The sequence below is a fragment of the Oxyura jamaicensis genome, chromosome 2 (genome assembly GCF_011077185.1).
Source record: "Oxyura jamaicensis isolate SHBP4307 breed ruddy duck chromosome 2, BPBGC_Ojam_1.0, whole genome shotgun sequence".
NCBI lineage: Eukaryota > Metazoa > Chordata > Aves > Anseriformes > Anatidae > Oxyura > Oxyura jamaicensis.
Genome location: NC_048894.1, coordinates 86,645,673 through 86,668,757, shown reverse-complemented (window position 1 = coordinate 86,668,757; position 23,085 = coordinate 86,645,673). Strand labels below are relative to the sequence as shown.

Sequence of the window (23,085 nt, the reverse complement as noted above, 5' to 3'; positions counted from 1 at the left end):
TGTTGACTCATATTCAAGTTGCTGTCAAGGCTCCCAGAAGACCTTCCATACTTAAAGGGAGCTTATAAGAAAGATGAGGAGGGACTATGAGGGTGGAACAGGTTGTTCAGGTTGCAGATGCCCCTTCCCTGTTAGTGCTTGAGGTCAGGTTGGATGTGGCTTTGAGCAAGTGATCTAGCGGAAGGTGTCCCTGTCCGTGGCAAGGGACTTGGACTAGATGATCTTTAAAGATCCCCTCCAACCCAAAACATTCTATGATTTTGTGATTTCTGTTTAATGGTGAAGATCCAGTGAACTTGAAAACTTATTGGAAGATGCTCTTACTACAGCGTGAGGTGTAGAGCACTCCTTGTTAGGAGGAAGAAGGCTGAGTGTGTTCTTGAGGTTTTTACAAGTAAACAACTCATACTGGAAAGGCCCAGAGACTTGTGTGTGAATTGAAAAAAAGTGTAGGTAGGATGAATCACATGACTTCTTCAAAACAGTAGTAATGTTCCGTTATAAGCCAAGAGAACTTCTAATGAAACTTACTGATTGCATCCCAGTTAGCTATTTGTGGTGAGATGCATACTGCCATTCCTGAATGGCTAAATCAAAACCTGACCATCATAAAGTCCAGTCGTTCTAAATGAGTGGTCTTTGTAGAAGAGTATGAGACCTTATCCAGTAGCATGGATTTGCACCGTGGATGCCTAATGATATGAGTTTCTACAGGAAGCTATGAACACAACTCCACAGCTTAGGAGTCCAAGCCAACATACCTTACAACTTGAGAGAAATCTTATTTAGTCTATCTGGAAAAAACAAACAACAAAAAACAAAGTGTGAAGTGGGGAAGAACAAAGTGGGAAAAGACATGGTCTCGAACTTAACTGGAAAAAATGCTCATATATATTTTTTTTTCCTCTATCTAATTTCCCAGAATTGTTGAGGTTAAAAAGGACCTCTTGAGATCATCTAGTCCAACCCTCCTGCTCAAGCAGGGTCAGGTAGAGTAGGACTATGAACAATTGTGTCTTTAGTAGCACCATAGATGGAGACTCCACATCTTCTCTGGACAACCTCTTCCAGTGTTTGATTACCCTCACTGTAGAAAAGTGTTTTTTCGTGTTGAGGTAGAATTTCATATAAGTTAACTTGTTCGCGTTGCCTCTTGTCCTGTCAGTGGTCACTGCTGAGAAGAGGGACTCTTCTCCATTCCTTGAAGAGTCTGCCTCCTCTTTGTTTTGACAGGTGTTCATACACATTGGTAAGATCTGCCTTGAGCCTTTTCTTCAGGTTGAACAGCCCCAGGTCTCTCAGCCTTTTCTCATATCAAAGGTGCTCCAGTATGTCCTTTGTCTCTCTTGTACTGGGGAAACCAGACCACTCTAGATGTGGCCTTAAAGCTGAGTAGAGAAGGATCACCTCCCTCAACCTTCTGGCAACACGTTTGAAAGCAGCAAGTCAAATAATAAACACTGAACTGCAAGTAATACAGTAAATTGACGTGAGGGACTTCTTCCTTCCCCAAGCCTTTCAGAAACCTTTAAGTCATTTCTGGCAAGTGATTACATCCCTGATGCTTTGGGACTATGCTGATAGTTGTGGTCCATGGATGCAGAGGTGATGAGTGCCTTAGACAAGTTTACGGGGAACATTGTGACCGTCTGTGTTCTGTTTTTGTGGGCTGATATTATAGAGTATCTGAGAAAGAAATGCAGTGTCCTATTTCTGCTATATTCTTGTGCTGGACTCCAGGGGAAGACTGCAAATGGTTTTCCCATTATCTAACCCTCCTGCTGCTGAGCTGTTGCCTGTAAGCCAACAGCAACAAGTAGAGCTGATACATTGATCTTAATGCCCAACAGTTGTGTTAATACTTAGAATATTAACTATTGGACGGTCTTGTTGGTCAATTTAAGAGTGTATTTCTTAGTGAGTCTGTTTCAGCTTTCTTCAGAGGCCAAAGCCAATGAACATGGGCAAATTCCAAAAAGGCAATTTTACACAGGCAGGTCACGATGAATGGAGTAATTGTAAACATATGTTTGGTTAAACCACTAGCAAACCGGCATCTGATTCTTCCCAGCCTTGACCAATGCCAGCTTCTTCTAGTTCTCAACAGGACAAAAATAGGAAATGACTTTCCTCTCAGGCGAACCCTAGAGGAAATGCCATGCCATCCAGTTTGAGTAAACCTGTAGCAGAGTGGGAAGTAGCTCTTCTCCTGAGGGGCAGTAGAGATTTCGACATTAGTTCACAAAGTAGGTTCAGAGCACAGTACGCTTCCTTTGTGCGTACTGCTGCAGTTTGTGTTGGTAGCTAGACTGGAGAAAAAGAATGGTTGCTATGAAGTCTGAGCCTGTGGATGCTGAAGGCTGCAGATAAGTAAGGGTGGATAATACTCCACGACACCACTATCATTCTTCTATTATGTATCCCTGGTGAGAAAATCAATAAGCAGGGAGAATCTCTAAGTCCATAGAGACTTCATGGTGGAGATTAGCACTTGATGAGCACTTGGAGACTGCTTTCAATGCCTGGTATCTAAATTCTGTGTTTCTGATGACTTGATCAAGTGGCTGCAGCTTTATCCCATAGCACAGAGAAAGCTTTCAAAGCTTTTTTTTTTTCCTTTGATTAACTTTATTTCTAGGTCATCTTCAAGTGCTAGTGTCCGTTTTGAAACAACGGGGAACGGAATTCTTGCAGTGTTACCTGAATTCGCTTCACTGTGGATGTTTCTGTTATAGAACAGATGGAGCCTTAAACATATTCTCGATCAGGGAGTTGCAATTGGGATATATATCTGTGTGCTTCATGTGTTTGTAGAATACTTCAGATTTCAGAACTAACTGGCAGCAGGGATTTGGATCCTCTTCTAGAGGAAAAAAAACTGTTAGAAAACTTTCCCAGATCTCAATTAGAAGACAGTAGGACAATATAGTTGCATATTAGAAGGGACCAGGCTAGAAGCTTTCAAGAGTCAAAATAAATGTGTGGGAATAAATGGGGGGGGGGGGGCATGACTTTTCTTCTTTCCTTTTACCACATGATGTTCATCCATGCCAAACTACGAGGCAGAGATTCAGATAGGAGATTCCCCTTAAATGGGAATTTGGGAAGAGAGAAGGACTGGGGGAAGTATTAAGTTTATAGGTTGGTCTTGCTTAGTGTATTGCTAAAAGCTCTGAACATCCTTGAAAAGGAATAAGTAGCTTTTATTCTATCAAAGCACAAGCTTCAGGGAGCCTGAGAAGCTAAAAATTCAGAAGCTTGTGATATTTTATATTTGTGCCAAAGCCTTTCTTAAAAGGCCTGTTTTCCCTTCTGGCTCAAATGTATTTAAGTCCATTTAGGAGAATGTTAAGGGAGGAATATGTATCACAAGGCCATTGATTATTCCCGAATTAATGTCTTGTGGGTGATCATTCTTCATTCTAATAGCTGCTTGTGCTGACATCATCCAAGATGTCAGGGGATTATGTCAGAATTCAAGCCTTGATATTTTACAGAACAAAGGCTCAAGTGCCAGCAAACACTTTTGCAGTGGGTCAGGTTGCTTTATTTTTCTTGTCTTGCTGTAACTGTGATGTTCCAGTTACTGTACTTGGTCACAGTGAGGAGTGTAGTAAACAGTTTCCCAGAGGAAAGCATCTGTGCAGGATAATTGTAAGAACAGAGTACTACTTACCACTAAATTTCACGCTAGAGGCAGATTCAACGTCAAGATCCATACTCTAGACACACAATGCATGTGTTTTTAGCAATTTACGGAAAAGCTCATCAGCTTTAAGTCTTGGCTTTGTTTTCTTTTGTGACGAAGTGTATCATCCGTGAATCCTGAACTCCAAAAAGTTTAGGCTGAAAGGTTTATTTTTTTTTTGTCCTGGCTGCTAGATACCCAGCTTTGGTTTTTGTTTCTAAGTGATAGTTCTTAGTGAAGGCTTTATACGCTATTTTGACTGCTTGCCCCTTATTATTACGATCTGTGATGGGTCAAAGTAGAATCACAGACTATATGTGACTTTCATAAACCGATAGCTTTTGATATTCTTAATTGGTTGGATATTATAGCATTATTCATAGTCATAACACTTAATGTATGTTTTCAGAGGAGGCATTGGTTTTCTTTTTGAAAAGAGTTAATGGGAGTAGAACAAGGAGGCTATGAGCTGAACTGCAGGGAGTGCCAATGCTCTTTGGGTTGCTAGCATCTCCAGTGTGTGCTGAGGCTTGTTTTGTATTTAATGTGCATTTTTTGTTCTAGAGATGACATTAAAAAGGTCAGGAAAAAATCTCAGTGGAGTTCTTTGCTAGTGAAGGTGGATTACATTGTGAACCCTTGACAAGTCAGAGGAGTGTTGCAAAGGATGTTTCAGCTGATGCTGTGCGTGGCAGGCTGAGTTCAGGTGTGTGATAACACTTTCAGTTATCAGCAGGTGACCTTTGTTTTTAAAAATAAAAAAATAAAAAATAGTCCTGCTGATACTGTCTTGGGTAGAGAATGACGCTGCAGGATGCTTTGCTAGTCTTAGCCTCTTAACCTTAGCTAATTTTAGTAAACATATGAGTTATCCTGTTTTACTTGCAAGTGGTTTAACTCCTGTTCCCAGCAGTAGGGGAAGTTCTCATGGGTGTTTGCAAAATGGGTGGTGTTGAAAAGCAAAGTGAAGGAAGGAGTTGGGTGCTGTAACAAACTGACTTTCAGACTTGCTTGTGTTCTTCTCTGAGAACTTCTTGACCTCTGAATGTCCAGCAGTCCAGCTCTTAAAAGGTTTGCTCCCCAGGTCTATCTCATTTAAAATAAGATAAGCTAAGATGATGTTTCTTTAGATCATGTAAAGTAACCTATCAAGTCAATTTGGCAGCTCTCAGCACAGCTTCATGGAGCTAATGTGCAGCCAGAAGTGATACGAGTCACTTTTATCCTTTTTTAGAGTGCTGAAATGCAAATTGCTGTTGTGAAAAATCTGCAGATGTGAAAAGGTTGGAGAAGCTTTTCCCCTGGAAAAGAGGCAAAAGGTGTGAGGAATGCCAAGAGCTCGCTGAAAGATGATGTCGCTTTTGCCAGAACACATCTCTTATCTTGTGCCATCTTGCTCATTTGCTATGCGTTCTCATGGCTGACTCCCAACCCAGGTAGAGAGGTGCTCTGCATGCTTGTGTGTTTTTTTTGTTGTTGTTTTTTCTTTTTTTTGTGAATTGGTTTTCTTCTGGATTAGAGAATGGGATCAGCTTTTGGAATTATGCAGTGGGGCAGCCAAAGAGACGCATCCTTCCACGAAAAGGAAAGGGAAGAAATGGGAAATAGAAAATAGAAGCATGGGTCTCCTTTTCTTTTGGTATATAGAATTTGACTCGCTGCTTGGCCAGCTCAGCCAGGGAAGCCTTCTGATATTTTTTGAAGCCCCAGTATAAGTTTGTGTTTTTTTTTTTTTTCCACCCCCCTGTGAATCTCAACAAATGTTAGAGCTATGCAAACAAACTGCTGACTAGATCTGGCATTCTGCAGCATCTCCAGAGGCTGTCTGAATTTGCAAGGGTTACCTATGGAAGGGAGTCTTTTTTATTTTTATTTTCAGTGTGTGTGGGTTTAGAGAAAAGAACTTCAGTTAACCTTATGTGTCTGATCTGCATACAGCCCTGAAACGTTAATCTGAGTGACAGTGTCTTAATTTTGGTCTTTTTTAGAAAACTGACATGCATTTTGCTTTCTTAAAATGAACGTGAAATGTGTCAGCGCTAGGTGGGGATTTTTGGTTGAGCAACTCAGCCATAACACAAATGTTACTATTGCTTTATACATTTGAAAAAGAATAATAGCACATCCGCAGTTTCGGAAGATTATGCAAGTAATGTGTGGCTGTATCTTATTATATGATCATCATAAATCAGAAACACTGAGGAAGTAACTGGTAATAAATCCATCGTCATTCCTATTATGAGAAATACTGAGCGTAATAGCTGTTCATACTTACCTCAATGCTATGAGGAACACTGGAGATTGGATTGGATTGATGGTGGTAAAACATGCTTGTTTCAGGGTCACTGACCAATTTTTTTTTTTTTTTTTTTTTTTTCCTGTAACATCTTCGCTGTTCTGGAGTTTCACAGTCCCAGGGCTGCCTGCGAGCTGGTTCCCTCACTCAGCCCCTAGGAGAAGGGGTCTCTACAGCTCAAGTTAAATAAAGGCATTAGAGAATGACCACTCTTGTGTCTAGTAGGAAATGTTCTTGGTTGTCGAGCAGATCTTGCTCATAAACTCCTGTGACTCTTGAGGGGATGCCTTCGATAGGCTGCAAGTTTCTCAGCCTTGCTAAAGCTAATATGTTTTAGCATGAAAAAGAAAACCCACAAAGGAACAGCGAAATAAGATGCTTCTTTAGTAATTTCAGTTACTATTCTTGCCTGTGGTAAAAGTGAAGAATCATCTTTGGTTACTTTGTAAATATGGAATCATTTTTGGTGGAGGGTGACAGATCGTGGCTTTGTTTTGTTTTGCTGAGCAGAATTTGTGAAGAGCAGGAATTTGGGTTCTTAGCTTCTTGATTGCACAGCGGTAAATGTTGTTTCTTTTCAGAAACATATCTGGCATTGTCCATAAATTTAACCCCAAAAATGTTGAGCTACTTGACTAGCACAGTCTTTCAGGCTAGGTAACCGTACTGTTGAATGAAAACTCTTGGATGCTCTGAGGAAGAAATCTGATTTGAGCCTTCATCATAAGGGTCTGCCTCAGTTTAAGATGACGTTTTGTCTTTTTGCAAAGTCATTTAGAGTGTGCAAAATGCATATTCAATGTTCTTGCCGCCACTTATATTTGGAGTGCTCTATACTGGCTTACCAGCTACTGGCTGAAGGTCAGGTTTTGTAACAAATGCTGCTCATAGTGCTTCAATCCCTTCGTATTGCTGCATTCGGATTTTGGGCTATGGAGATGAAGTCACGAATGACAGAAGTAGTTTTATGGGCACACTGTCATGGCTGCATATAAACGCCAGGTTTCTTCCTCTTCTCAACAGAGATGTAGCCAATTTGTCTGCTTGACTTCAGCCATGTCATTTCTGTAATGACTTTGGCAGTGATTCAGCGGGAGGACTTACCCAGCCAGAGAGAAGCATCCATGGGACTTTCCTATATTTTTTTTTTTTTTTCACTGTGGCTTGTCTAAAGTCAATGTTTGAGTACAAATCTATGTTCAGGCGGTGTGGTCAGAGTGAATTTTTACCTAAACCTATGGTTGAGCCATAAATCATTGCTCTGTGTGGGCAGCGATGCTTTCATCCAGTAGCTGCTCTTACTTCACCTCTTCGTGTGAGTATGTGAGTATCCTCTGAGTCTGCAGCCCTAATTGTCTGAGGCCAAACAAAGAATGTGTGCTTTGTGTAAGGAGCTTGCAAACTCTTTGAAATCCTGGCTTGCCGTGTGGAAAGAGGGGAGGTTCTCAAAGCAGCCTTCTGTGCTCCCCCTCCCATCCTTCAGCCAGGGCTGCCTCCAAGCAGTTCTTCAGCGCAACATCCTCGTCCTGCTCTCCGCAGCCCTGTGGCCACGCTGTCCCCCCTCCCTGCTACCCAAACACCCTGCTTCTCTCTGGAGGTCCAGGGCTGGGTGGGGTACGTGCATCTCTGCCTTGGGAGAGCTGCCAGAAGTCCCCAGTGGTGACTAACTGCAGTGAGCTGGATTTGGTGGTAAGCAGCAATGTTGTGAAGTAGAAGAGGAAATGTCTGAAAGATTAATAATCTCTTCCCGCATCAGTCCATCTTGAAGGCAAAACAGAGCTCATCTCCAGTAGTTCTCACTGAATCCAGGCAAATTTATGCTGTCTTGAAAAGGCAATAGGTGTGCCAAAAAAAGAAAAGATCTTGCAGTAAGAGCAGTTTTTCCCACTTGTGTCTTGAACTTTGTTGGTGTGCTGTGCTGACACTAAGTCAAGACACTAAGTCAAAGCAAGTTTTTAGGGTAGAGAATATAGATTCTCTGTACAGAAAGTACAGAGCTTCTGGGGTATTTTATGGATATCGGAGACTTGTTCATGGAGGATCTTTTAATGAGATCAGGGGTGCATTGGAGTTTGGTAGGTAGACCTGACAATTGATGTAGTGTGGAGGTGGGAACGCAAGGGAAAAGGATAAAGGAAAAATGCATTGCTTCTCCTAGGGTGATAAACATCCATCTTTGCAAGTCAGGTTTAGTGCATCATCAGCATGGTTTCAACAGAAGTTTACTGGATTAGTAAGTGGAGTAGTACTCCGACTGTATTTTATTATGTGGCCCCTTCACGGAGCCTATCTCCTGCACTTCCTTAAAGCTGTCTGCAACCATGTCTGAAGTCGAGGGGTTTGGAGGAAAGAACTTTAGTTTCTTTCTTTCCAGTCTTCTGGTGTCCTTTTAAAAAGTGCTGGTGTGACTAAGTAACTTATGCTACCTGGTACCATTGCAATGAATCTTAATGACTTTCTGCCATTTTAATTAGAAGAGTCTATAGCTGCCTTAGTGCAGCGTAGATTGCAAGTGTTTTTATCAGTGAGGATGATTTTGTAGCACAGCAGTAAAAAGCTAAAGCCTTTTCTGGACAATGAAGAAATAACCAGATTTGTATAAGGCAAAGCAGAGCAGCCCAAAGAAGCATCTCCTAAAACCGACCTAACCAAGAAAGCTTTGAATTGCAATGCCATCTTCCAGCAGAAAGCACTGCAAAGTATCCTTGCCCCCACCAAGGAATCTAATAAGAAAGGATTGAGCCATCTTGTTGTTAAGAAAAACTGAATAGAGGCTAAAGATGTGAAATATAATTAAGGATATAAATTCACTGTGTTTTTTTGGATGTAAATGAACATCAACTAGAAATGTTTCCTGGCATTTTACTGTCATTCTTACTGCAAAAGAAGCAGCAGACAGGGAGGGGAGGAGAAAAAGCTACTCTAGTGGAGAGTGTTTGGGAGACATGTTGAGAGCCTAGGAAAGCAGGCATGAAGGCAATATTGACACAGCTTCAAGCTTGTTAATTGACTTGACTTTTCTAGTACACCCATTTCTCAGCGGTGTGAGAGGAGAAGGAGTCGGACTGATACCCATGGTTACGTAGGTAGTTCAAGCGTGATGGAGGGACAGCGAGAAGGTAAAGCAGGCTTCTCCCCACAGCCCTCGGGTGAAGATGATGTGGTGTATGGGAGCTGGGATGGGGGAGAGTCTTAGCTCACAGGGTGGCCGGACCATGGCTCTGACAATGCCAAGAACTGATCATCTCTTCAGAGTAAAGCTGCCCTCTTCCTTGGAGCCTTTGCTGGGGCTCTGTGTTTTCGGGAGCAGTGCTTTACCAGCGTGATCGCTGCATTGCTCTGCACTCTCTTCTACATCCTAGCTTGTGGAAATTAAATTCTCTGAGATGATGATTGCCTTTTCAAATGTGGAGGAAGTGTTAGGAAGAAGAAAAAAAGCAGCAGAGATCTGAGTATTTATACCACAATGTGTGGTAAACATCCCACTTGCGATACAGGTAGCTAATTCACATCTAAAATTTGGCCTGACTTCAGTCCTGCTCTAAACCACAAGTGTCACTTTTGAGTAGATGTTTATTTGCCATGACCTGTGGTCTGGTGGCAATTTGGACAGCCAAGAATCTCAGGGTTTACCACACAGTGAGGAGGCTAGGGAAAAATGCTTCTGGTCTGAATGCAAACGATGGCACCTTTAAACTCTATGAAATGGCAATGGTTGCTCAGCTATCTCGACTTAAAATGTCTACGCCTATTGATGATTTTTTTTTTTCTTTTCCCCCAGCCCTGTCCTTCTTTAGGAAGGACTGATAATTTGGCTTTGCGGACTGTCAGCCTAGGACTCCAAGATCCTGGTATCGGCAGTTGTGAAGATGCAAAGCAGGGAGTGGGGGGTCGTTCCTGATAGTGAGGGAAGGGCACCGGTACTAATCTGGTAAATCCACAGCGGGCCCCTCCTGTGCATAGAAACCTGATCTCAACTCGCAGATCCTCCTTGCTGTTACTGTGATACTTACATAAATCCCTATTTCTTAAAACAAGAAGCGGTTAGATCGGGTCGGTGGATTTAAGAAAAACTGCATTAAACAGCCTTAATTTTTTTCCCTGAATCAGCATCTTTCTCTGCTGTACTCAAGAAAAGATGGCAAATAACTTTATTTTTGACACTGTATGATATAAAGCAAATGCAATTCCAAAGCCACCCGTAAGCCTCTGTGGCTTCTTTAAATATCTTCCAGTTGCATGGTTAAAGTCTAAGCAAAATCTCGTACCCAGGAGTAGCAGATTTGGGAGATTTGTGAAATGCACATCCCAGGCTACTTCCATTGCTGAAATGGTGGAAGGCAAGCTGTGGTGTATGTGGGGGGAGCTGGGGAGAGAAAATTGGCTGGGTAAGATGATAGTGCTTGCAGCTATGTCTAATCAGAGTTTGTTTCCCCTAAATATTCCTCGGGGATTTACATAGAACAAATATAAATGTGGTTTGGTATATGCTGATGGGTACAGCTCGGTGCTCACAATTCATGAGCAAAAAAACACTGAAAGGACTGAGGTGTGGGTTTTTCTTCTTTTCCTAACCTTCAGACCCCCTTGTTAAAGTGTTAATGCCGCGCTGCAGAGTGGTAGGGTTGTATCTTGCAGTGCTAACTTCAGTTAATTGCGCTGTAGTAGCCATATATAGATGATCTTTTTCCACACTCCTCTGGAAGAAGACATTTCACCACTCCTTGTACCCGTCAAAAACCTGACAGCCAGTGAAACCTCATGATTTTGATCTGCAGCTCATAGATTGTGGCTAAGCTTATAAAAAACATTCAGGGCAGTGGAGGCAAAGTGGTGTTTCAGTTCTGTGTCCTGCAGAATAGAGACTCAAGAGTAAAATTTCCAATGCTGTTCTCTCTGTGGGGCGTTGACTGCACGCCTCTTTGTTGTCAAGTTCTGGTTTGTTTGTAGTGTTGGGACATAGCTGGGTCCTTGTGTCAAGAGGCAAGTACATCGGTTAGACTTCTAAAAAAGATATTTTAACACAGTTTGCAGTGGGTTGGCTTTCTTTGAAGGTATTTCAGCTTGGAAAGTTATAGCTAGCATGCACCTTGTTGGCATTCTCATTTTTGGATAATGTCCTTATAAGAAAGAGAAGCAACACATTGGTTTTAAGCTTATTTCTTGCGCAGCACAGTCCCAGATCTGGAGAGGAGATTTTAGAGAGGTCAGCTAGTCAATGAAAAGCTGAAGTATAGCTGTGGTGTTGTTTTTTTTTTTGGACAGTTTGGTGACAGTGATAGGGAAACTCCACATACTCTCCAGACAGTCTGTCTGTTGACTCATTGGTTTTTTCCTTTTAGCAATTTTGATTTGGTGTTTTTCTTTCCTCTTTCCTCAATACCCTCACACCACACCCTCACTGCCACTCCACCCAGTGATGTTTTCCTAAATCTTCTTTGTTGGTTTTTCTGTTTTCTGTTTCTTGTTCTGAAAGTTGTGGACATGGAGAACTCTTTCCTATTTCTTTGCAGCAGGCGTTTATATGTTTGAAGGATATCATCTTGACCCTTACTTTCTCTTTGGCTAAACGCCAGAACTCTGGTTCATTCTATTTTTTTTTTATTTTTTTTTTTTTTCCTCCCAGATGTCATGTTTTTCTAATTCTGTGATGTTCCTATTGCTTTTGCTTGGAGTATTTCCAGTTGATCTTTTTTTGAAATTTGCTGAAAACTGGATACAGCATCATGCTGGAAGCTTTATCAGCTATGAGTAGAACAGAACTGTTACTTCATGCCTCTCACATATGTTCCTCTATACATTCCGGTATGGTATTTGCCTTTTTCTCAACAGAGAATTTTCCAGTTTGTAAAACCTACTTTGAATTCAGTCTTCCAGCAAGCTGGCAGTTTCTTCTAAATTAGCAGCTTCCCCGAGTTTAATGAGTGTCATTTTCTCCTTCGTTATCTACAGTGTTAGTATTAAAACTGTGTGGGAGCAGGGCAGGTCTCTGCAGAGGTTATTTGGTACGTCAGACTATTTTGTGAGTCTTTCCATGCGAGCAAGTAAGTACGTACAGTTACCAATCGCTTTCCAATCTACCACAGGATGGTTGTTTTCGTTGTTTACTATATGGCAAAGTTTTCCCAACTTTTCATAAATGTGCGGATTGCATCTTTCAACATGTTTTTGTGAACTTCAAGTTTCTGTGTCTATGGTTTCTGTGTTCCTGAAATACTGTTCTGTCATAGTTGGAAGTTGAGCTGGTTTGATCTGGCTTACCCATAAACAATCAGTTTTTGTTGATTTTGATCTCTTACTTCTTAGTGCTAACAGTTGGGTTTAACAGCAATCCTAGTACAAATAAGCAACAATTATAATTCTTCAGGTTCTTCTTTCCACTCCTTTCCCCTCCCGCTTTTTCAAGATAACATAATTTGTACTTCTCCAGCCTCTGTTACCTCATCAACCCTCTATGGACTTTGAAAAATAGTTGCTAATGGTTTAAAGCTTTAAGAGAAACCTAAACTGATCAACGTGTTCATGACTGAATTTAATCAAAAACAGCTAATTTGAGAGAATGTTTTTATCTAAGTAGTATTGGATCTGTTTTATTTTTTTCCTTGGTAACATCACCAGTATTAGTGTTTTTGTTTGTTTGTCTTGGCCCTCTTGTTTGTAGCTTTCTTGAGAAAGCGGTGAGCGGACTAACCTCCTTGATCATTATTTTATTGCTGTAGAATTATAGAATGAGTCTTTTTTTATTTATTTAGCATTTTAACGTCTCTTGCTTCACCTCCACTAATTTTGGTGTTGCAATAACTGTCTTCAGGCTATTGCTCTTTTCAGTGCTGCATTGTAGTGCAGGTGAAGAGACTTGGCATGACCTGTGTAGCTGGTGGGGGAGAACAACTAACTGTTGCTTGCTTTTGGTCATCTACAGGCAACAATAAAACTTAGATGTCTAGGATCTGAGGATTAACTGAAAGCCAATTAAAAACTGGAGATGAGGGAGCAAGCAATCAATGGCAGAAAGCTGTCTTAAAATACAAAGGCAAGATCCTTCATCCAGAATCAGCTCATTGAAAAGACTAATGGGAAAATGCCAAAAGATTGAATCTTCACATTAGCTGGTTTTTGTCAAATTTGGGTTTGAGAACAATTTAGTTGGTGCCTCTGATCAGCTCAGACATAATTCAGAAGCTGTATAAGGCTTTCTATGTGGTGCTTCTGCTGCTGTCTGAGACAAGAACTGTTTAAAATGGAAAGTACTTAAATATACCGATGAACCCAAAATGACTAGATAATCATATGATTAACTAGAGGTTTGGTCATGTGTCATAACCAGATCTAGAAACATGTTGGATAAGGGGATGCTTATGGATTGGAGACAGTGAACAATAATGAAACTGTTCATAAAATAAGAAGCCTTCTGAAAAGGAACGTACAGTTTCAAGAACAGATGGTCTAGTGGTAATAGACACTAACAAATTTTTGTTGGCTGACAGTCTCCTTTCAGGTTAGGATCTTCTCTTGAAAGCTCTTCCAGGGAGTTGACTTCCTTTTTCTAAAATGCATGATAAAAGCGCAGAGTAAATTCCTTATGGAAACCTATTCTTCCTTGTCTAACAAAAATGAATTTACCGTGATAGCCCAAGCGAAGAGGTGGTAAGCTCATGAGGCAGGTAGATTATTCATTGGAACAGTCTGAGGCTATTTCAGATCTTATTCTTCTCTTCGTACCCCAGAATTAGCACGTTGCAGGACAGTTGTCACCCCTCTGATGGGAAGTGGGATGACTGACTTGAAAACACAAGCAAGTCTTGCTTTGATTTTTCTCTTGCTTCTTCTGCAGTAGCATATTGTTTGTTAGACACAGCTTACATAATTCTCCTTCTGTGTGTGTGTAAACACATTTAACACAGGCCTTTTGTTTCTTTTATAGTTGAAACTTACCAATACTATATGTGCTGTGTGGAAGGGAACAGAAGAGGGGTGAGTTGCAGCATACATTTATGGTTTCTCCTCTCTTCCAGTACCTCAGAACTTGTGCAGACTTGTAATAAGCAAAACAGAAGTGAAATATTCCCATTTTCATCTTCTGTCTGTACCTTAACATGCTAAGAGCAAATTGACTTTTCTTTTTTAAATTAATCAATGTTATCAACCCCTCCACCACCACCATCCCGCCCTGTGCTCTTTTCTTGCTGTGTTGATTCCTCTGCAACACAGTAGCTGGTAGAGAGGCTTTACATGCAGCATTAGCAAATAAGCCTGTGCCATTTTTGGCCTGCTGTTAGCATTTAAAGTCTTTAAAGTCGCCCACTAAAGACAACGAAGAAGAACAAAAGTTGGCCTAGATATGTGGCATGTGTGTTCTTGTTTAATATCGGAATTTCTGGTATGGCCAGGGACACATGCCAGCTTTTGCAGTACAGGCCACGGTTCAGATACTTAAGTACTATACTAAAAATAACAGGACTATTTTAGACTGGGACCCAATTAGGGAGAGAATAACTTGTTGCTCCGCAATCAGTAATCTAAAGTAGTAGGCAGAGTGCAACGTGCAAGTAAACCCTACTGTTTTGCTTGCGAAGTTGCCAGTTTTCACACTGCTTCCTCCGTGTGTTCCAGGCGCTTTTCCAGAGGTTAAAAAAAAAAAAATTTCTTCTCTTCAGGGATACTGTGTGTACTTTTATTCAGATTTTGATGATGTTTAATAGCGTTACTGCTCCTAATCCTGCTGCAGCCACTTGGGAAGGTAATTCCTAGAAGGCAGGGTGTGGGAGGTGACAGTGCCATGCCCTCCCCAGTGTAGCTAGCAAGCCTTGCCCTCCCCTGCAGACGGGCAATGGGAGGAAGTGCTGAGGATGAGATGAGGAGCAGAGGGACCCGTCTGGAGAAGACAACTTCTTGCCCTGCTTTGCCTATGAGGGACAGAGGAGAAGGGAGCACAGTTCCTGAAATGTGCTGCTGCTTGCTTTCCCCTATCAAGAAGTACAGTGAAAATAACATGCACATTTAAGCTTCTGAAACAAAGCATTATTTGACATGTCAGCAGTTTCTCCAAGATGACTTTGCTTTTGGTGATGCTGCTTACTGCCACCTTCTCTTAGATCAGACTTCAGCGAGACAAGTTAGAGGAATCTGACTTTCTCTGTGCATGGGGCCGTGGGGAGGGAACGTGCGCACTCCAGTGCCTGAATCCTCTGGTGCTGAAGTGCTTTGAAGCCATCAGTTGCATTCGGTCCCAGTTCTCAGCTCCTTGTCAAAACAGGGCTGTGGATGAGGTAGCACTTGATGTACCTTTATGCAAATGCCGTGTTGGATAGAATTGTGATGATGCTCGAGATGATGAAAGCTGAACGCACCTAGAACGTCTATTTTTGTAGATATCTTTCTAGCAAGCTATTTTGGGAACATGGAAAAAGCCAGAATCTTTTTGGTGTTGTGACTCTCGTGCTATTTTGGAAGTCATTTTTTGTTTTATTCAGAAGAAAAAGCTGATAAAAGAAGAGTTTGAGGCCTTATTCAACTGCCAACTCTCAACTGCTTTCAGTGCAACATGTGTTGTGATTTCAGGAGGACTTCACCTGGCTTGTGCAGGATGTATCATGTTCTTTCAAATCCGAGATTTAGATTTGCTTATGTCCTGGCCTGAAATGTAAAGGAAGAGTCTCTCTAGATGCCCGGTATGAAAATGGCACCTTTCATAATCAATGCTGAAACACGGCACATCCCAGGTGCAGTAAATTCCCACAGAAATTGTGGGGGAGATGCCCCAGTGAAGAAGTTTGTGTTTTGCATTTGTGTAGAGCTAGCTTTTAGGCATGTGCTTGTCAACTCACGAGCTATATGTATTCTACCTTCTGCATACTGCAGCAGTCTGCAGGACTTGCTGTTAAAAGTAAATGCTATATGGAGGATGCCTAGCAACTGCAGTTTTCAAGCCTGTGCCAAACTGTTGAAGGTGCAAATCCCTTAAATAAAGGTGCAAATCTGGTGTGGTATCTTCTGAAGGACACAGTGCGGTGGTGCTGAGGCTGCATTTCTTGACCTCTGTGATGTGGTGGTGGTCCCTCCCAGCTCTCTGTCATGATTCATAGCTAGAAATATTAAGTCAAAAAAAGACCTGACAGTGTTAATTGAATCACCAGTAAGTCCATGTGGAACTATTCTGTTAATGAGTCTGTCTGAGGGGCAAGTTGCCCTCTGTTCTGTGGTCTGGGGGGGGGGGGGGGGGGGATGTGACTTCAAGCATAGGGGTGCTGGGAACAGCGATGTCCTGTGTTGGAGAGCTGTTGGCTCAGAAACCTGCCTTCTGCTGGTACCTGTGCTTGGGGCCTGCTTGGTGACCTCAAATCTTTCCTGGCTGTCTGGGTTTCTCCATTTGAAAATGGAATTGTTATAGGGCTCCTTTGGGAAAGCTCCCCAAGAAGGGAAGTAACCTGTGTAAGAGTGGGCATAGTTTTGGCTGTTTAACTCGATGGGCGAAGCTGTAGAGCACCAGAACACAGGTTAACCAAGAACAATTTTGTGTGTCCTTGGGCCGGCAGTAGCAGCTGCTTGGATGGAAAGCCTCGGGAGAGCTTTTCCCAGCTTTGAGACCCTTTTGCTTCATAGTAATCCGTGACAAGGTTCTCTGGACTATGCATCTACATTAGTGTAGTCACTATCCCTTGACGAGCTTTCTGTAGTGCTTAGCCTGAATTATTTTAACACATGGGTATGATCATCCCATCAAAATGATTTTTCACAAGTCATGTTTGTTATCTATTTGTTCACCACTTTAGATCTCTTACTTACCTCTGACTTCTGAGAGGGAATAGTCAATTCTCTGGGCACTTTGCCCGTGCCATTTATAACTGACGAGATATGTTCTCTTCTCCCTTAGTTGTCTTTTCTTTTTTTTTCTCCAAGCTGAAAGATCCATGTGTTGATTTCTGCTTTAGGAATTCCTCTCCCTTGTACTTTTTCTAATTCTATTTTACTCTTTTAGTGTCATAACAGCCCACAGCTTTCAAGAAGTGGGTGTGCCCTGGGTTTCATGGCTTGTCATGATTCTGCTTTGCTTGCAGCAATTCCTTAATTCTTAATGCTGTATTTCCATGTGAGTTAGTCTGCCTTCTTTTGAGCATCAAATTGATGCTTTCAAACAAAACTTAAGACTCCTGATAGTTATTGCAGTGATAATCAAGGGCAGGGTTATTTTTCTTTTTATACGTTGGCTTGAATTTATGGAAATTAAATCAGAGTTCTGCTTTCAGATTCCTGTTTGCTCAGGATCATGAGTTAGTTCCACTGTGCTTTGCATGAAGTTCCAGCTCTGGTGTCTGAATATTTTATGTTGCCAGCAACTTCATATCACCTTTATCTTTGTCATCTTTTAGATTGCGTATCCATTGAAAAGAATGGCAACAGAGATGACTCTTGAGACGACTCCTGTGGAAAAAAACTTGCTGTGTTTTCCCACCTCTTATTTCTTACCCTTCAGCAGGCAGTTAAGGTGGGGAACCACTCCTGCAAACTACAGCAGCTTAGGTTCATTTGAGAGTCCTTGGTTCAGAAATCTGTCTGAACATCTTTGTCCGTCCTTTGTCCTGTATCACAAAACTTGGGTAGGCTTGAGTCATAATTCCTGCAAAAGCTGTACTGACTCTTCCTCATACTATCACATTTATCTGTGTCTATTTTATCTTGTTTTAACTAGCTCATTTGATATAGAAGTAATTTCCTGATTCTTTTCCAGTTACCTGGATTTATTTTGAAGTCTGTTCTGAAAACTGATCTGAACATACCATCTTGCATGCTGTGTCCAAATCAATTGAGGTATGACAGGGTTTAAATTGCAATTAATAGCTTGGCAATTTGATGTTTTCCTCAAATTTCCAGAGAACTTGGCTGATTTTTTTCCATTCTAGTAACTTAGTCCCATCTTTTAACACTTTCCCTAAAATGTTTTCTATCAGCAGTTGCATAGTTTATGGTGCCTGGTGAGTTTTTGGTGGCTGAATCACCAAATTTTATATATGTGTGTGTGTGTGTGTGTATATATATATATATTTTTTTTTTTTTTAAATGAGCAAACATAATAAAACAAAAATGGTCCCTAGGAGATGTAGGTTCCTTATCTTTTCTTACTGTCAAGGAGCCTTTAAGACTCTTGCAGGTAAGGTGAGTTTTGGAGTGAGAGGGAGAAAACGTTTGATTTACTGTGTTTTGCATTAAAAGAGAGAGACCAGAATGAAGTGGAATCCGCTTATATCCAGGTCCACTCTGGACAAAGCTAAACATAAACATGAAACTGATCTTCCCTATCCTGACTGTTGGGGCTTATGTCTTAGGTTAGGAGGAGTGCCTTTTGCAGCATCAGTACATCCTGTGTTTCATGTCTGAACTTCAGTGTCCCGCTTCAGTGTTGCCTCTTCTCAGGTTACTGGGACACCGAGTTAACGTCTTCAAGTACACTTGGCAGAACAGAGGCGCGGGGACGTACTTCTTAGTTAGAAAACAGACTCCAAGTTCTGCAGGAAAAAGAGGAGTAAAAAAAACTTTCACAGATGAGCAAGTCGTCTCTGGCAAGCCTCCACCAGCAAAGGAAGAGACCTGGGAAGCTCTCGTGAGTCTCTACCAGTGATCCCAAGCGCATGCCCAAATGCTGCTTTCTTGTCCGCTGTGAGAACTTGTTTATGAAACCTAATATTGCCCTGTGAAACACAACACTTTGCTTCTTAATACTACAGCTCAACGGTGCTCAATGAGGTGGACAGGGTGCTTTGTGTATCAGCTGTTTCAGGCGTCTTAAAGTCTAAATGCAGCGCTTCCTTCGCTGACGCTTGGAAGAGTCACCTGTGCGCGGGGCGGGGGGAAGAAACCTCGCCGTCGCAGCAGATGCATCCTCCGAAAAATAAATAAAACCGCTGAGTCATTCGTTTATCCTTTTCCTTCCATCCTCCTGGCCAATCCTAATACCCGTCTATTTCACGCAGGAGGGAGAAGGCAGACAATACTGTCTTTTATTACTCATACCCCGCAGGACACTATCTTCTTCAGAAAATACGGGTGGCGTCTGTCTGTCTCCAGTGCATGGGAAAGATTAACAACAATTAAGGTCAACAATTAAGGTTGTGAAAACCTTCGAATAACTGCAACATCTGCTCCTATACTAGGAAAAATAAAATAAAGCTGGAGTTGTAATTGCCAGCAGAGGACTTGCTCATATCTGTTTTGTAACTGCGGGCTTGTGAAATTTGTGCTGTTAACCGCTCCCTTGCCAGCCCCATGCCAGTGACCCGCCACCTGCTGAAGCAGTGCTCGGCCCCAGAGCTGTGTGCTGAAGATGATCATGGTGCCAGCAGCAGGACCTGCCTGTCCCGTCAGGGGCATGGCACAAACCCCCTGCTGTGCATGGGTGGCTTGCGGCACGGCCTTGGTTGTAGTGGGCCCTTTGCCTCAGCGCTGCAGCAGGCCCTGTGGCCTTCTCAGTCCTCTTTGTTGTCAAATAAAGCTGGTTTTCCTCAACTTCTGTTGGCTCTTAACTGTTAGCTCTTGTTGTGAGACAGAAGGGGTAATTTGCTGCGTCTCGTCTGTTATTTCCATAAGCTCCTGAAGTGTGATGGCAGTGGAGCACCTGTATGTATTCCAGCCACATGTTTCTACAAGTGGTCACAGAGGCAGCGCTATGAATAACTGCCTTCTAATGCCTGTGGACCCTTTGCTAATGTTTTGTGGGAAAAACTTACAAATTAAAGAAACTCACATCAGCGAGAATGTCCTGAACTTCACTCTGAAACATTCATTCAGCTGAAGCCATTTTGGTGTAAAGAAGTATCTTCCTGTGATTGCTAATAAGTAGGAATCCCATTCTGACTTCATTTCACCTGACCATGCTGGGTGATCTTTTCTTCTTTGAACTTCACTGATCATTTCCTCTGCCGGACTCATTGTACTTTTCTTCCAGAGAATGAAAGCTTCAGTGATGCTCAAGTGCAGGGGCAGGAGCCTAGTCCTTGACATGCGTGATTTCTGCTCAGGGAAAGGTTTGTGTTCTCACTTGGCACAAAAGTGAAGCAATTCTGCTCCTTCCAAGGCTTTTTCAAAAACAAACAAACAAAATCTCTCAAGGCATTAAACCTTAACAGGCTTAACCTGCTAGACAGATGTCTGTATCAAAAGATTGTGAGGGATCTATCATCAAAGTCAGATAGAAAGCAGTCATGATTTTCTATTTCTCAGACCATGGGAGAAGTTCAGGTGTTTTTCTTTTTGTTGCGTTGTTTTGTTTTTATCTTGGTTTGCTTAGCATTTCTACTTCTCCATCTGTTGTCAGTGGTTTTCTACTACCCTACACTTCTTTAGCTGCAAGATCTTTTCTGGCCAGTACTGCTTCTTGCAATCATGGGAAAAATGATAGCCTTGTTATTCTTGCTGCTAACCTCACGATTCTGAGTAGTCACACTGCAATTTACCAAAATGCTGTATTGGGCAACATGCTGTTACATGGAGGGTTGCACTTCAGCAGGAACAGAGTATGACGGTATGACTGCAGTTTAGGAGACAGCACCAGGGTGGTTTACAACTGAAAGCTTCTCCGGGAACCACGGCATCTCCTGCACCATGGAAAAAAGCACTTCATCCCCATGGAGTAGCCTTCTCAACTCTGGCTCTTGAGAGGAATCTGCCTTCAATAAACTTCTGCTACTTGTGTTCTGGGGTAGAAAAGCTTTTATTTTGGTCAGTTGTTTTTTTGTTTGTTTTGCATAATGAAGAGCTTAGAGAACTCATGAAAATGCTGTTGCCTTATTTTAGGCTATTGACTTATATGACATCATGGACTAGAAGAGACATGTAGGCAAAGATGTTACAGAAAACAGATGTATGATGGCTTCGAAGCCATAGCAGAATTGGCCTAAGACCAGAAGAGCCATAAAAAGAGTACCACATATTGGTAGCAAATTCTGTGATACTGCTGCCATGTGAAGGGGCATATTACAAGCTAGGGATCTCTGTGAGATCCGTAAGTATCAGAATTTTTGGTGAAGAGAATATTTGTCCTCTTCAAATGAGAGAAAGCAACATGAAAACCTGTGGTAAAGATTTGTCTAAAGCAGAGAGTTGCATGAGGCCATCTCATTAAAACTGAGTTTTAGTAAAGTAGTACTGGTGATTAATGAGGCTGAAATGAAAGTAGAGGCTTTTCTGATGCATCTGTCAAATTTGATTTTCTTAATGAGTGAATGCTTCTATAGATCAAAATACAAAAGAAGGGAAAAGCAACATTTTTGAATAGCTTTTTCATCAATTAACAATAGCAATTGGAAATTTACTACCTGAAACTCTGTTTTTTTTTCCAGAGAGCTCATCTTTCCTGCCTCAAACAGTATAGGAAATTCAAGAGTACTGAGCTATATGTTACATATATATGAGGTAGAACATTTACAATGCTGAGTTCTACCGTGTCAGCTGAAGGGACTCTCTTTTGTATTCTATGCTGCTGCTAAGCTCATCAGGTACTTAGAGTTAAAATGTGTGTGTAATATATATATTTGCACATGTATATATGTGTGCGTACATTGAAATTAAACCTTAAAAGCTGCTGGGAGAAGCTGAAGCTTTGTCAGGATCAGCTTGTGCAGAACACAGACTGAGATGGGATGCTTTGGAATGGGTTTGGCATTATCGTCAGTCTTGTTAAGGTGCTGAGAGTTTGGAGTTGCAGTGCTGTGCACCTGGGGAGGGATTCCTCTGGCTGCTTTTGAATGTACAGGTTGTAGATGTTTATATCCGAGCCAGTTTTCTTATTTCCTTTTGTAGTCAGTGTAGAGAAGTAGGCACTCCAGATGTGCACTTCACAGAACCATTTAGGTTGGAAGGGACCACCTGAGGTCATTGAGAGAGCTGGGGTTTGGACTAAGACCTCTTCTAGGTAGCTAGCCTGGAATAAGATAAATTGCACGTAAGTAATGCTCATTTCTCTCTGCTGAGTGATGTGACAGTGCAGGGGTTGTGTTTCCTTTCAACCCTATTTCCATAGGGCACGTGCCTTTTTTTCTCCTATCCTGTAGTAGTTGTGGTCAGTTCTGGACACAGCACAGCCATAGATTTGTTTCATTAGATGATGTACAGCTAGTCTATGAAACGATGTTGTGTGTGGGGATGCTTATGCGCTGTCTTCCCGCTCCTTTCTACTGCTGCCAGTATCAGTTGGACAGCCTCAGGAGTGGGAGAATGCAGATGGGACCTGGTGGGTTCCAGGCTTAGGGTAGAAGTGTTTTGTGGGTTAAAATACATTGGTACGTAGGATGAGATGTTACAGAAGGCATTTTGGCTACATCTGGAGCCTACACCCTCTGAGAACAAACGTTCCCCTTCAGCAGCTTTGTAGTCTGAAGGTTAACTAGGGATGTTTCTAGTTTAACCTGTATCTAGTTAACCTTCAGTGCTGGTGACGTTCGCTGTTTCATGCCTCTGTTAAATAGTCTTATAAGGCCTGAAACAACAGATTTCCTTTATGGCACCCTGAAAGAACAGGGAAGTAGCTCCTAATGTAGGTGGCTTGGCAAAATATTCTAGTCAAGTCAAGTATTTGGCCTGCTATGCAGCCTTCGATATGTAATCTTTGGGTGCTGCCAAAATACCATTCTAATTAAGTTGACATAGCCTATAAAGCCTGGGTGGTATTACTTCAGTTTTCTTTCCTGTGCTTTCCAACGCTGCATTTTGAAAGGGTTGATGGAAGCTGTGACACTTAGAACCTCACCACAGTCTTCGTTAAGCTGGGATTTCAGTCACCTTGTGACCTTCAGGATCAAAGGAAGGAATATTCTCTTTCTTCTTCTCTCTGCAGGTGCAGGCTAATAGCAATAAATAAGTGTACACAAATGCACATGGAACATGTGATCAGTTGGCCAGACTTCAGCTTTCCATTGCACATTAACACATTAACTCTTCTACAAAATATTAACCTATTCTGTAAGTTTATATTCTGTTTTGTGGAAAAGCTATGCCCTGTTTGTCCCAGAGAGAGATTTTTGCAAGTAGGCCAACATACTTGCTTCTAAAATGTCAGTTGAAGCTGTTTTTCAAGGGCTGAAAAGCTTAAGGGGGTAAGAAAGACATTTCT

The 23,085-nt window shown here is 41.8% G+C and overlaps 1 protein-coding gene across 5 annotated transcripts in view; it reads left to right on the top strand.

Annotated features, from left to right (window-relative positions):
- GRB10 (growth factor receptor bound protein 10) overlaps positions 1 to 23,085 on the top strand; it is a 149,238-nt gene that overhangs the window by 5,872 nt on the left and 120,281 nt on the right. For 2 of the 5 annotated variants that reach the window (XM_035316458.1, XM_035316457.1), the window contains one exon: positions 13,909 to 13,958. The exons of the other annotated variants lie outside the window; for them this stretch is intronic. The gene's annotated coding sequence lies outside the window, so the exon portion shown is untranslated. The remainder of the gene's footprint in view (positions 1 to 13,908; positions 13,959 to 23,085) is intronic. 5 annotated transcript variants of the gene reach the window in all.